The sequence below is a fragment of the Pristiophorus japonicus genome, chromosome 4 (genome assembly GCF_044704955.1).
Source record: "Pristiophorus japonicus isolate sPriJap1 chromosome 4, sPriJap1.hap1, whole genome shotgun sequence".
Lineage (NCBI taxonomy): Eukaryota > Metazoa > Chordata > Chondrichthyes > Pristiophoridae > Pristiophorus > Pristiophorus japonicus.
The window spans coordinates 205,161,199-205,173,528 of NC_091980.1; the positions used below are offsets into that span (position 1 = coordinate 205,161,199).

Below are 12,330 nucleotides of genomic sequence, written 5' to 3' on the forward strand. Positions count from 1 at the left end.
TCAGTTTCTACACCACCTGCCTTATAGACTCCCTGAAAAGCCTTGCTAAATTAATATCAAGTTATTGTCAATTTTAAGGTATGTTATACTGACTTATGCCCACTGGGAAGTGGGCAGAAGCCATTCTTAAAATTACATAAGACCACTAACAATTATCAAATAGATGACATTTTCATCTTGTGTACTTGGACATCATTTGAACTAAGGCCTCAGAAGCAGTGTTCCAAGTAACAAGACTGCTAGCGTATAAAAATAATCTTTTAGACAATCGGTTTGGACAGGATTTAAACCCAAGTTCCAGAGGTGAGCAAAGCAGAAAAACTTTTTCTAACTGATCATTTCCCTTTTCTCTTTGGTTCAGTTTTTCCAAATCTAAAATATTTTCATCTCTGCAACTCTTTCTCCTTCATATCTGTCTCTGTGCTTTTTGTACCACTTCACTTCAACATTCTGTAAGTAAACTTTATCCTTAAAGCCACTGCATCATCCATTCTCCTAAAATACAGATTATAAATGTATGTCAAATACAAACCAGACTGGAATGATTTGAACTGTAAAAGCACAATACAATACAAGGTGTAGCGATGTGAAAACGTAGATCAACCTATGAGCAACAGAGTGGACTATAAAGACAATGGCCACAATTGTTGCAAATATAATATCCCAATATGTCTATGCTATTGATAAAATTTTAAGTGATCAAAAACTGCACTTATAACTCTTTTCGCAATGCAATACAAATTTCCACTGAAAATCAAGCCTTTCTATAGGTAACAGAACACAAACATTGTTGATAAAGACAGAACATTTAATAAGGGGTAGTGGCAATATGCGGATGACTGTCCACCTTGACTACATTGTACTCACCCATGCAACAAGCTACTAGGACAGGGTTTATTATAAACCATTTTGACAGATTAAACGTGAAATCGTGAAAGCAATTTTCATCTGCCTGTCACCCATTCATGATGAAAAGTTGGGAGGGTGGCAGCCAAATTAAAAAAAAAACTACCGCCCACTAGACTCCCAAGGCCCACCTGACACGATTTTTGAGTGGGCTTCGAAACTTGTAGCCAATGCTCCCAGCCGAAACAGATGGGAGCTTTGTGACAATATAGGCCCAGATTTTGCGGTATGAATAACGGTGAGGCTATCAGTGCTCACCGTTATAAAGGAGTAAATTGGGCAGCAATTTCCGGCGTCTGCACATGTGCAATTAAACACGGAAATCAGGAAGTTGTTGTCCGATATGCCCTGCTCTTTCACAAGCTTCGCTACACTGGTAGCTCCCCAAGTGACTCAGCATTCAAACACATGAAGGGTGTGAAGTTGCGGTACTTACCCACTAGATACTCACTAAACACACCATAAAAAGTTAGGACTTGTCCATTCAAGTGCAAGTGATTTTTTAACGGCGTGATAAGTCTTAATTACTGCCAAACTCTCTAGAACTGAAAATTTACTTTTATAAGTGTGGAGCCTCATTCTTTCAGATTGTAATTATTGTTAGAGATTTAAAAACAAATTAAAATAAAATATTTTTAGAAAAGTTTTCATTCTCTTATCTCTCTCTCTTAACTCCATCTTTCTTTCCCCCTCTTTATTTCACTTTCTGTGCATGATTTTACATTGACTCTGCGTGCCTCAGTAAGGATTCTTCCAACTGATTGCTTGAAGAGACACGCTATTGCTTTCCCTGTTCACACAGATCCCAGATCCCCTTTAGAGGGGTGCCACACTGGATCAGACTCCCGAAGACTGTATGTTATCATGCAAAAGCCCACAAAAAGTCTGTGGGCAGTTGTAATCATAATGAGCGGCGTTCGTTCGCCATTCACTGAAAAATCCGGGCCCCAGTCTCTACTGTTTATAGTGGGCGTGTTTGTGCAAACGCGATTTGCTCGCTATACATGATGGCTGGTATAACGACTGAAAGAAGTTTGTTTTCTCTCTCTCTCTCTAACGTGCCACCTGCAGCTCTCTGATTTCCAGCCTGTCCAATGGAAGCAGAAAAGATGTTGGTGAAAAGCTCTCACGTCTGTGACGGTGACTGAATATGTCTGGATAAAAAAATGTGGAAATATCAACTTTGCAAGAACAACAAACTGTAACAGCTGTCACCTTTGCTTCACATCTGTTAACAGTTTGTTCTTCTTGCAAAGCTGAAATTTTTGCATTTTTTACCCGGACATATACTCCAGCCTTAATTTCACATACTAAAATCATTTCTATTTGGGTCTCTTGTCATTTCTGTTATCTTAAATTGCACCTGTTCTAGTATGGCTCCTGCAGCTAACATTAAAAAATTACAATTCATAGTATAGGGAGTCAATATTCTTAAGCTTGAACACTGATTTCCTATTAATTAAAACCATTTATATTAAGAAGCAATTATCCGAAGACAGCAGTGAATCTTTTATGGTAAAATGCAGATCTTCATATTAATACACATATATTCAAACTTAATTTCCAGCTACCAAGATTATAAAAGCTTCATTGGATGATTTTCAGTTACCACTCAGTTCCTCTGTTGTCATCAGTCATACTGGTATCTTAAATACAATCAAATCTATAAAGTGTAGCTTTGGGCTTGTTGGCTGTAAATTTCCGATGACAACAACACTATAAATGACTAAAACAAACCTAATAAAAACAGCTTTTAAGCATGTGTTATCAATTTTCTCAATTTAATTTGTTTAGGTGAGATAAACTGAAAAAAAAACAGACTGCTGTAGAGGGATGTTACTGGAAAGTGATCAAGATTTATGTTCTGATTTTGAGAAACAATTTGAGTACAGCAGTGTAACTGATAAGCAACATACTAACCAGACAATAACTTTAAAACCAGTACATGTTGATATCCTTACGAAATACCAAAACATAAAATGCCTCTCCAACATCCCCCATATGGAGATACAGGGGGAAATTTTCAACTTGGTCGCCTGGGTACTAGCCTGTTAGAATGGATCACTCACCCTTTAAAACCTTCCTGACTTTAATTCCAATGATTTACCACCTAGGGCAGAAAAGTTGAAGATAACCACCCACCCCCACCGCCCCATCTACTGGAAAATCAATTTTAACTGTTTAAAGAGGTTTTAAATTTATGTCAAGGTTTTATATTGCTTGACTAAAATATTTACATTTAAATAGAAATAGTTTTAAAATGACGGTCATATTCTCTGATGAAACAAATACAAGTGCATATTTAAGTATTATCAAACCTGCACTTGTTATGATTATGTATCTGTGCTGAATTATGAAGACTGCAAGGAGGTCATAAATTAACTATTCTAAGCAAAGAGGATCATCAATTTTGTATTATCTGCTTAATGATCCAGAAACATACTATACATTAGATACAGATGTCAAAATGTAAAATTCTCAAAAAAGCTATATGCCAGCATATATTTCATACATATATTTATGTATAACAAGTTCTGCTTTCAATTATCATTTTTAAGAATCAAATTCTTTCAAACTAGAACTAATTGCTGTAAAATAACTAGCTGTCTTATAGTTTCAATGTAAAGTGAATGAAATGCATTGAACATTGTTTAAGCATAACTGGCTGCAAACTGTATAATGTTTCTCACTCATCAAAGCTGTCATAGCCTTAGGCAAGTCACTTTCAAACAATTTATCTGTAATCTTTCTTTGCAGCACACTGTCTTGTCACTGGTTATTAAAGGCATTCACTATTGCTGCTTTTAATTCGTTCTTACGCCATTGGTTCCGAACAGGCCTTGCACAACCAGGCAACTTCAAGCTAAACTCATTGAATATTTTAAGATTGGCATCCAAGAAGACACATATTTTACAGGGTCTTCCTGACTGCCGCTGGCTTACTTGAGCCCAGTAAGTGGCAACTCAATTCCTGTGTTGAGATTATCATGCAATGTCGTGATTTCTGTACTTTACACAACATGTACTGGATAAATGATCTCAGCCAACTTGTGCATGTACAAAATACTGGCTCAGAATTGGCTGCCAAAATAAAGTTTCCACACGCGGCAAAACAGGCGCCCCTCCGAGCTGGGCGCCCGTTTTTCGTGCCGAAAACGGCGCCTGAAAAAAAACGCGCTATTCTCGAGCGCTTTGCAGCTCGATGTCTGCTTGGCGCGGCGCCCAGGGGGCGGAGCCTACCACTCGTGCCGATTTTGTAAGTAGGAGGGGGCGGGTACAATTTAAATGAGTTTTTTTCGTGCCGGCAACCCTGCGCGTGCGTGTTAGAGCGTTCACGCACGCGCAGTCTGAAGGAAACATTGGCACTCGGCCATTTTAAAAAGTGCTGCAGAAAAAGTGAAAATTTGTTTATTGAACCCTTGCAAAGGCTTGTATTTTAATTTTCTTGATATTTCTGTGTGTGAGGGTGAGGGAGTGCATTCTGTAATTAAAGATAGACTGTGATAAACGGGACACATGCACTTGTTTGAGACTATTCAAATTCTTTGTAGCTGTTCAATTTTTAACATTTTTTAATAAAACCACATTGCCCTTCCATGATCAGCACTGAGGTTTCTTGCAGCTTTCTCCCCCTGCCGTCCATCGGACCCGACGGCAAACGGCTGCCTCAAGTAATGAGGCTTCCTGCAGCCTTCTCCCTGCCTCCCCCACCCCTGCCGTCGGGAATGGCTGGCTGCCTGCCTGCCCCTCCCGTCGTTGGGACCGACGCCACACCGCTGACTGAAAGGCCTGCCTGAAGCACTTTCACACAGGTAGGAAGATGGTTTATTTAATCTTTTCTTTGCTTATAAATTTTTATTCAGGTTGGATTTATTTGTATAATATTTGTATAATTATAACTAAGGATTTATTGTAGAATTTAATGACTTCCCTTCCCTCCACCCCCCGCACCTCGTTCCCAATGCCTAATTTGTAACCTGCGCCTGATTTTTTAAATATGTAGACAAGGTTTTTTCAAGCCTACAAAAATCTTCACTTGCTCCATTCTAAGTTCGTTTGGAGTACGTTTTCGCTGTGGAAACTTTCAAATCAGGCGTCAGTGGCCGGATACGCCCCCTTTTGAAAAAAAAATTCAGTTCCAAAGTGAAACTGTTCTACCTGACTAGAACTGCAGAAAACTAAATGTGGAGAATTCCGATTTCTAAGATACTCCGTTCTACACCAGTTGCTCCTAAAAATCAGGAGCAAATCATGTGGAAACTTGGGGCCAGAGTTTAATGCTGTTATTAATGTGTAAATCGTACATTAATTTGTGGCGAGATTCTCCACAAGTTGCTGGACAATTTGAGCTGTTCCACAGCTAGCCTTGCGAAAATGGCAGCTACCCTCAACCTCCTCGTGAGGTTCAAGAAATTGCCAATGAAATCCGCTGCAGAAAGTTAGGATTAGTACTTGATGGTGTAAGTACCATTTTAATGATGAGATTTATGTTCCTGCAATACCACACAACCTCTCTGGCCTAGAAAGCGAACAATTGAAACTGTGGAGTCTCATTCCTCCATGTAGTAAATTGTTGGTCGAGACTTTTAAAATTTAAAATGTAACATTTAAAAAATAATCTATATTCTTTGTATCTCTTCTTTCTTTCTTAATCCAATCTTTCTTTCCCTCTATTTATCTTTCTGTACCTGATTTGATTCTAATTCACCCTATTTCCTTCTATTTCATTCCCGTTTGTTTGTTTCTCAATTCCTTAAACCTCATTGGTTAAGATGTTACACTGTTTGTCCTGTTGTTCACCCACATCCCAATGTTGTTATCCTCGCTGCACCGTTATCAGCTTGCATTTCCAGCAACTTGCAGGGCAATTTTTTTTGAGCTGAAGGGTCAGGAAAGAAGTCTAACTAATGGGGCACACCACCAGTTGCTCCGCTCCAACAAAATCTGGGCTAATGTGATTCACTTTTCAGCTGGTTCACATGGATACTGGCTGTACTGTTTTAATTTAAGTGCAGGGGAGCAACACATTTGAAGTCTCGAACCAAAGACCTGGCCTGCAATATAAAAGCAGCATATGCTCTGCTGATGCAGTTTACGCTTATAATTATGTACTTCTACATTATTAGAGCGTCACCAATGGGAGTGCAGTAGCCTTGTGTAGCACTCCGTAATGTATACAACCCAACCTTTGTTTATCTGATGTCAAGGTACATCAGGTACAATGGATCTCGTGATCTGATATGGGATTGTAGGCCTCTGATGCTACACCATTAAACATAGTGGCCAAGTTCTGGGTGCCTCATGACACAAGCATGCAAGTGCACAGGATAGGCTCTCTCAGTTTCTTGGTCTGCTGAAGGTGTCAGGACAATTCAAAAAGAACACAAAGAATCCAGGTTACTGCAGATTTTAGTTGAAAAGGACTTATTGAACCTGCATGAACTGCTACTAGTTTAAACGTATTTCTGATTATTTTCAATAAAAGAGTGATATGCTGCTGCATTGCTTTAAAATTGGTTCCCTTGAATGTGAATGACTAGCATCCAGGCGAGGCCCTCTGTACATGCACATAACAATTGGGCTTCTATATTTTGCAATAGATCCATGGAGATTGGTTATCTGATGTGAAATACAAATGGGGGAGCACATGCACAGAAGTCACTTTCCCATGCTGCAACAAAAAATAACTGAACGAATTCCTAATTGCATATACGCTGTATAATTGTTGATGGGGTACCTAAAGGTGCATTTACATTGCAGCAATCAGTCAGATATGAGCAGAATCCTGTTTACATTACTTGGTTCTGCCTGGCTAGAATTATAACTGCCCTAATTAGGACCTCGTGAGCACTTTGTAGACTAGTTTTGACAGTGCACTGGATTGACATTGCATGGTGTATTTCAGTCTGCTTCACTCGAGAGTCAGGTTGAGTCATGACTCTGGATTTACAATGTCAGTTTAGTATTGATGGAAAGCTGAAATTGCTTCCCAAGCCACACAAAATTTTTTAGTGTAAATGTATCTGAAATAATTGCTGGACTAAACAAACAACATTTACGTTATACTCACTGGTCTTCATATGAGCACACAAGGGTTCCCCTTAGTAGTACTGTTTTAGAAAGGGAACTGTGTAGTGTATAATTACGTACAGCACAAAAAAAGTGATGTCCTTTTCTCCGTTATGTGATGGTGAAATCTCCTAGTAGTTTAATCAGAAAGCTGTTGAATATTCTACTTTATGTCTCATGGCCATTCTACCAACGGTTAGTGCACAGCACACAACATATCCATTAGCAGTCAAAGGTAGAATGGTGGATTTAAGTTACATAACTAAAACAAAATTAGACATTTCTGGGAGCAAGTCAAAATTCTGTAAGCCCAAAGTCTGAGTTCAGATGATATTTTAAATCACTTATCATTTCTCATATCACAATCAGATTTATCATATCTCCATCAGATTACAGCTTTGTAACTTCCAGATATTATTTTGCATATAAATAATTTGTGGATTTTAGCCATTGTTGAGGATATATTTGTCTCAATATTTCTTGATATGCAGAAGTCTCTCATAGCTCCACTTACTATTACTCAAATTACTATTTAGTGCGACTACAGTATATTACATTATTAACCATTTCTTTAGGATGACTGCACAATGTAATCGTACCCAGGTACCCCACATTAACACAGGGCTTTTTTGATGAGTGCAAGATAGTATAGAGTTGTGCAGTCCGAAGAGATGTTTATCACTTGGTAGGTATACTCTAAAATTAAAAAAATATATATATTTTGATTCTAGTCAGAGTCTAAAATCAATTAAATAAATAGACTACAAATTTAAATTTACTTCCTTTAATCAAAAGTCATCACAAATGAATGTTTTTTTAAACTAAAATATGTAGCAACACATCTTAAGATATTTTGCTCTAGTTTCGTGAACTACACTCTTAGTAGTTATTAGTCAGGAAACAAAAACACATTATAATGGGGAGAATGAGAAAGAAAGAAAAAAAATCAGGACACTCACAAAATATAAAACTGCAGTAAATCAATTTAACTTGATGCTGTTTTTCAACAATGTTTTTTGGCAGAAATGTGGTTAGTAGCTTGCAGCATAGTACTGCACGTTTTGTGCATCATAATTGACATTTTCTTAAACTAGTACATGGCTTTATCCACCTTATGGACTGCACACATTATAATAAAACTAAATTTTTTCAAAAACATTTATTAGAAGTTTGAAAGCATTTTGAGAATTCAAATCAGCTACATTTGGATGGAAAATTTGAATAATTCTACTGTGTATTCTACCATCTTTTATAAATTGTATGGGGGGTGAAAATTCAGTTGTCCAGCACCTCAGTTAGCGGCCAGAAGGGGTGTTAAAGCATGCGTAATAGCTTAGTGACAGGGCGCACAGCTTTTAGTGCCCCACCGGAAAATTCAGTTGAGGGCTAACTGGGGGCGTGAAATGCTAATGCCTGACCACGCTACCACCCCGCTTGCTAAATTCGGTCTGGCCGCCTCATTTAGCGACCGCCATTAATCACGTCTGAAGAAACAGTTGGTACAGTCTTCCATAGTCGTTAACTGGTGGCCACTTAAAAGGATGAGAAAGCGCTTCCCACGGAGGTCACAGTCAGTGCAACGTTTGCACAGAGCACGTTGCATGAGCCTCCGAGTTTGCAGCGGCAGACAGACATAACAGTACAGTTTGAAAAGTGATTTTTGAAAACTTTAATGGGTGCATTACTATGCCGCGCCTTTAAGACTCGGCTTTTCCCGGGATTTCAAATTGGACTTTGGAGTGTGCGCAATGGATTCCAGAATTTAACATGAGCATTTTTGTTAGCACCCCCGCAGGATTTAGTGTCCCCGTCAGCTCTTGGCCCGATTCCAATAAATTTCTTTGCGTGAGGTGCAAACTTTTTCAAGGCACTATACTTATTGCTCCGTCTAGATTAACACCTCAAAATGGGCAGTAACAAATTTCCACCCCTAAGTGTTGAAGTTTTAAGTGATCATGAAAAATATTTTAAAATAATATTTTGGGGCACAGTATATGAATAAATTGAGAAATGACATATGGTAAGTGTAGCATTCTTGGGAGGAACAGGTGAATTTGGACCCGTGGTTCCTAAAACTCTCCATTGGGGTTTTTCTCATGGAATTTCTGAGTCTGTTGTAGAATCATTGATAGAGATTGATTGCCATGATTAGTCAATAACTCCATTATCGTATCATGCAACTAGCAGGATGGTAGAAGGTGAACTAGATGGACTTTTTTTTGGTCTAACAATTCCTATGTTCCGATGTCAACCATAATCTGAGACTATTTTTAAGAGAAATAAATTATTTTATTCACTAAAATGTACTGCAATCCCTCTGCCAGTTACAGACAACAACATTTTCAACAGTTTAATGGAGTGGTGCTATTATTTATTATGTATTAAGTAGAGGGAGGTGGAGTAGCTGTAGTTATTAGGGATAACATAATGGCAGTAGAAAAAAGTGATGCAGCTATCAGCAAGACAACAATAGAATCTATATGGATAGCGATAAAAGATAATAATGGATTAATCACATTAATAGGTATAGTTTACAGACCACCTAATAGTGGAAGAGAGGTGGAGGAAGAAATATGCAGACAAATAAAGGAAATTAGTAAAAAACATAGAATAATAATCATGGAGGATTTCAACTACCCTGATATTAATTGGACAGAAGAGTTAGGTAAAGGGGATAAAGGAATAAGAGTAAAGAGAATAAGGGGATAAAGGGTGTTATATATGTAAACTTGTATTTACTCTGTACAGCTGCCAGAGGGCTCAGCCCCTGGAGTCCCAAGGGATCCCATAATCCCTTGGGGGCACAGGTATTTAAGGAGGCTTCACAGGTTGGAGGGGCACTCTGGAGACCTGCAATAAAAGACTACGGTCACACTTTACTTTGAGCTCACAATGTTCAGTCTGACTCTTTCTCCATACACAACAAAGGGGATAAGAGTTACTACAATGTGTACAGGACTTCTTTCTAACCCAATATATAAAAAGCCCAACAAGGATCTAGTAATGGGGAATGAACCAGAGCAGATAAGAGAAGTAAAGGTAGGGGAGCATCTATGCAACAGTGGCCATAATATAATACGCTTTTAGATGATAATGGAGAATTACATAAGTATGATGAAAACCAGAGTAATAGATTGGAGAAAAGCTCATTTTGAAGAGCTGAGAATAGAACTTAGGAAAATAAAATGGGCAACAATATTGCCAAAAAACGATGTAGAGTAGCAATGGGAAACATTTAAAATGGTGTACAATGGAGTGCAGGAACAATATATTCCACTAAAAGGAAAAAACAAACTAACCACTAATGAGATTCCATGGAAGAATAAAGCCAAAAGGGAACAACTGATGGCAAGGAAAGAGGCATACATTAATTACATAGACAGCAGGGGAGTGCATGATAAGGGAGAATACAAAAACATTTGGACAGAAGTCAAAAAAACAATTAGGAAGGCAAAGAGGAACTATAACATTGAATTATCAAGGAACATAAAACAACATAGTAAAATATTTTACAGGCACATCAATAAAAAAAGGAAGGTTGAGATGGGAATAGTGCCATTAAGTGATAGACAGCGTAATACCTAGGGTAACAATAGAGAAATAGCAGAAATATTTAATAATTATTTTGCTTTAGTATTTACCGGGGAGACAGAACATGACTTTGGATGATGAGATTAGTAATGAGATAAGTACATTTAAATAAAAATAGGGGATATATTAAATAAACTAATCAAACTCAAAGAGGATAAATCACCTGGTCCAGATGGATTGCATCCTCACATTTTAAAGAGATAGCAGAGGCCTTACTACACATATTTCATAATTTGTTAGAAAAAGGTGTAGTGCCAGAGGACTGGTGGATAGCTAACGTAATACCTATATTTAAGAAGGAGGCTAGAACATGTTACGAGCATTATAGACCAGTTTGCTCAACATCAGTGGTAGGAAAAGTAATAGAATCCCTGCTAAAGGAGAAAATAGAAGAACATCTAGAAACCAAAAATATAATAACGAATAGGCAGTATGGATTTCAAAAGGGAAAGTCTCGCTTGACCAACCTCATTGAATTTTTTGAAGAGATAACAGAGAGAGTAGATAATGGTAATGCAGTAGATGTAATTTATCTAGATTTTCAAAAGGCCGATGATAAGGTACCCCATAAAAGACTGATGAACAAAGTCAGAGAATGCGGTGTCAGGGGACATCATCATCATAGGCAGTCCCTCAGAATCGAGGAAGACTTGCTTCCACTCTAAAAATGAGTCCTTAGGTGACTGTACAGTCCAATACGAGAAACACAGTCCCTGTCACAGGAGGGACAGATAGTCGTTGAGGGAAAGGATGGGCGGGACTGGTTTGCCACAAGTTCTTTCCGCTGCCTGCGCTTGATTTCTGCATGCTCTCGGCGATGAGACTCGAGATGCTCAGCGCCCTCCCGGATGCACTTCCTCCACTTAGGGCAATCTTTGACCAGGGATTCCCAGGTGTCAGTGGGGATGTTGCACTTTATCAGGGAGGCTTTGAGGGTGTCCTTGTAACATTTCCTTTGGCTCGTTTGCCGTGGATGAGTTCTGAGTAGAGTGCTTGCTTTGGGAATCTTGTGTCTGGAATGCGAACAAATGTGGCCTGCCCAGCGGAACTGATCAAGTGTGGTCAGTGCTTCAATGCTGGGGATGTTGGCCTGGTCGAGGACACTAATGTTAGTGCATCTGTCCTCCCAGGGGATTTGCAGGATCTTGCGGAGACATCGTTGGTGGTATTTCTCCAACGACTTGAGGTGTCTACTGTACATGGTCCATGTCTCTGAGCCATACAGGAGAGCAGGTATTACTACAGCCCTGTAGGCCATGAGCTTGGTGGCAGATTTGAGCGCCTGGTCTTCGAACACTCTTTTCCTCAGGCGGCCGAAGGTTGCACTGGCGCACTGGAGGCGGTGTTGAACCTCGTCGTCAATGTCTGGCCTTGTTGATAAGAGGCTCCCGAGGTTTGGGAAATGGTCCAGGGCCACGCCGTGGATCTTGATGACTGGGGTTGGTGGAGGACCTTTGTCTTACGGATGTTTAGTGTAAGTCCTATGCTTTTGTACGCCTCAGTGAATACACTGACTATGACTTAAGAGTTCAGCCTCTGTATGTGCGCAGACGCAGGCATAGTCTGCGTACTGTAGCTCGATGACAGAGGTTGGGGTGGTCTTGGACCTGGCCTGGAGATGACGAAGGTTGAACAGGTTCCCACTGATTATGTAATTTAGTTCCACTCCAGCGGGTAGCTTGTTAAGTGTGAGGTGGAGCATAGCAGCGAGGAAGATTGAGAAGAGGGTTGGCGCGATGACGCAGCCCTGCTTGACCCCGGTCC

The 12,330-nt window shown here is 39.4% G+C and overlaps 1 protein-coding gene across 5 annotated transcripts in view; it reads right to left on the bottom strand.

The window, feature by feature from the left end:
- LOC139263244 (RNA-binding protein Nova-1) overlaps positions 1-12,330 on the bottom strand; it is a 356,330-nt gene that overhangs the window by 6,095 nt on the left and 337,905 nt on the right. The window lies entirely within an intron of this gene.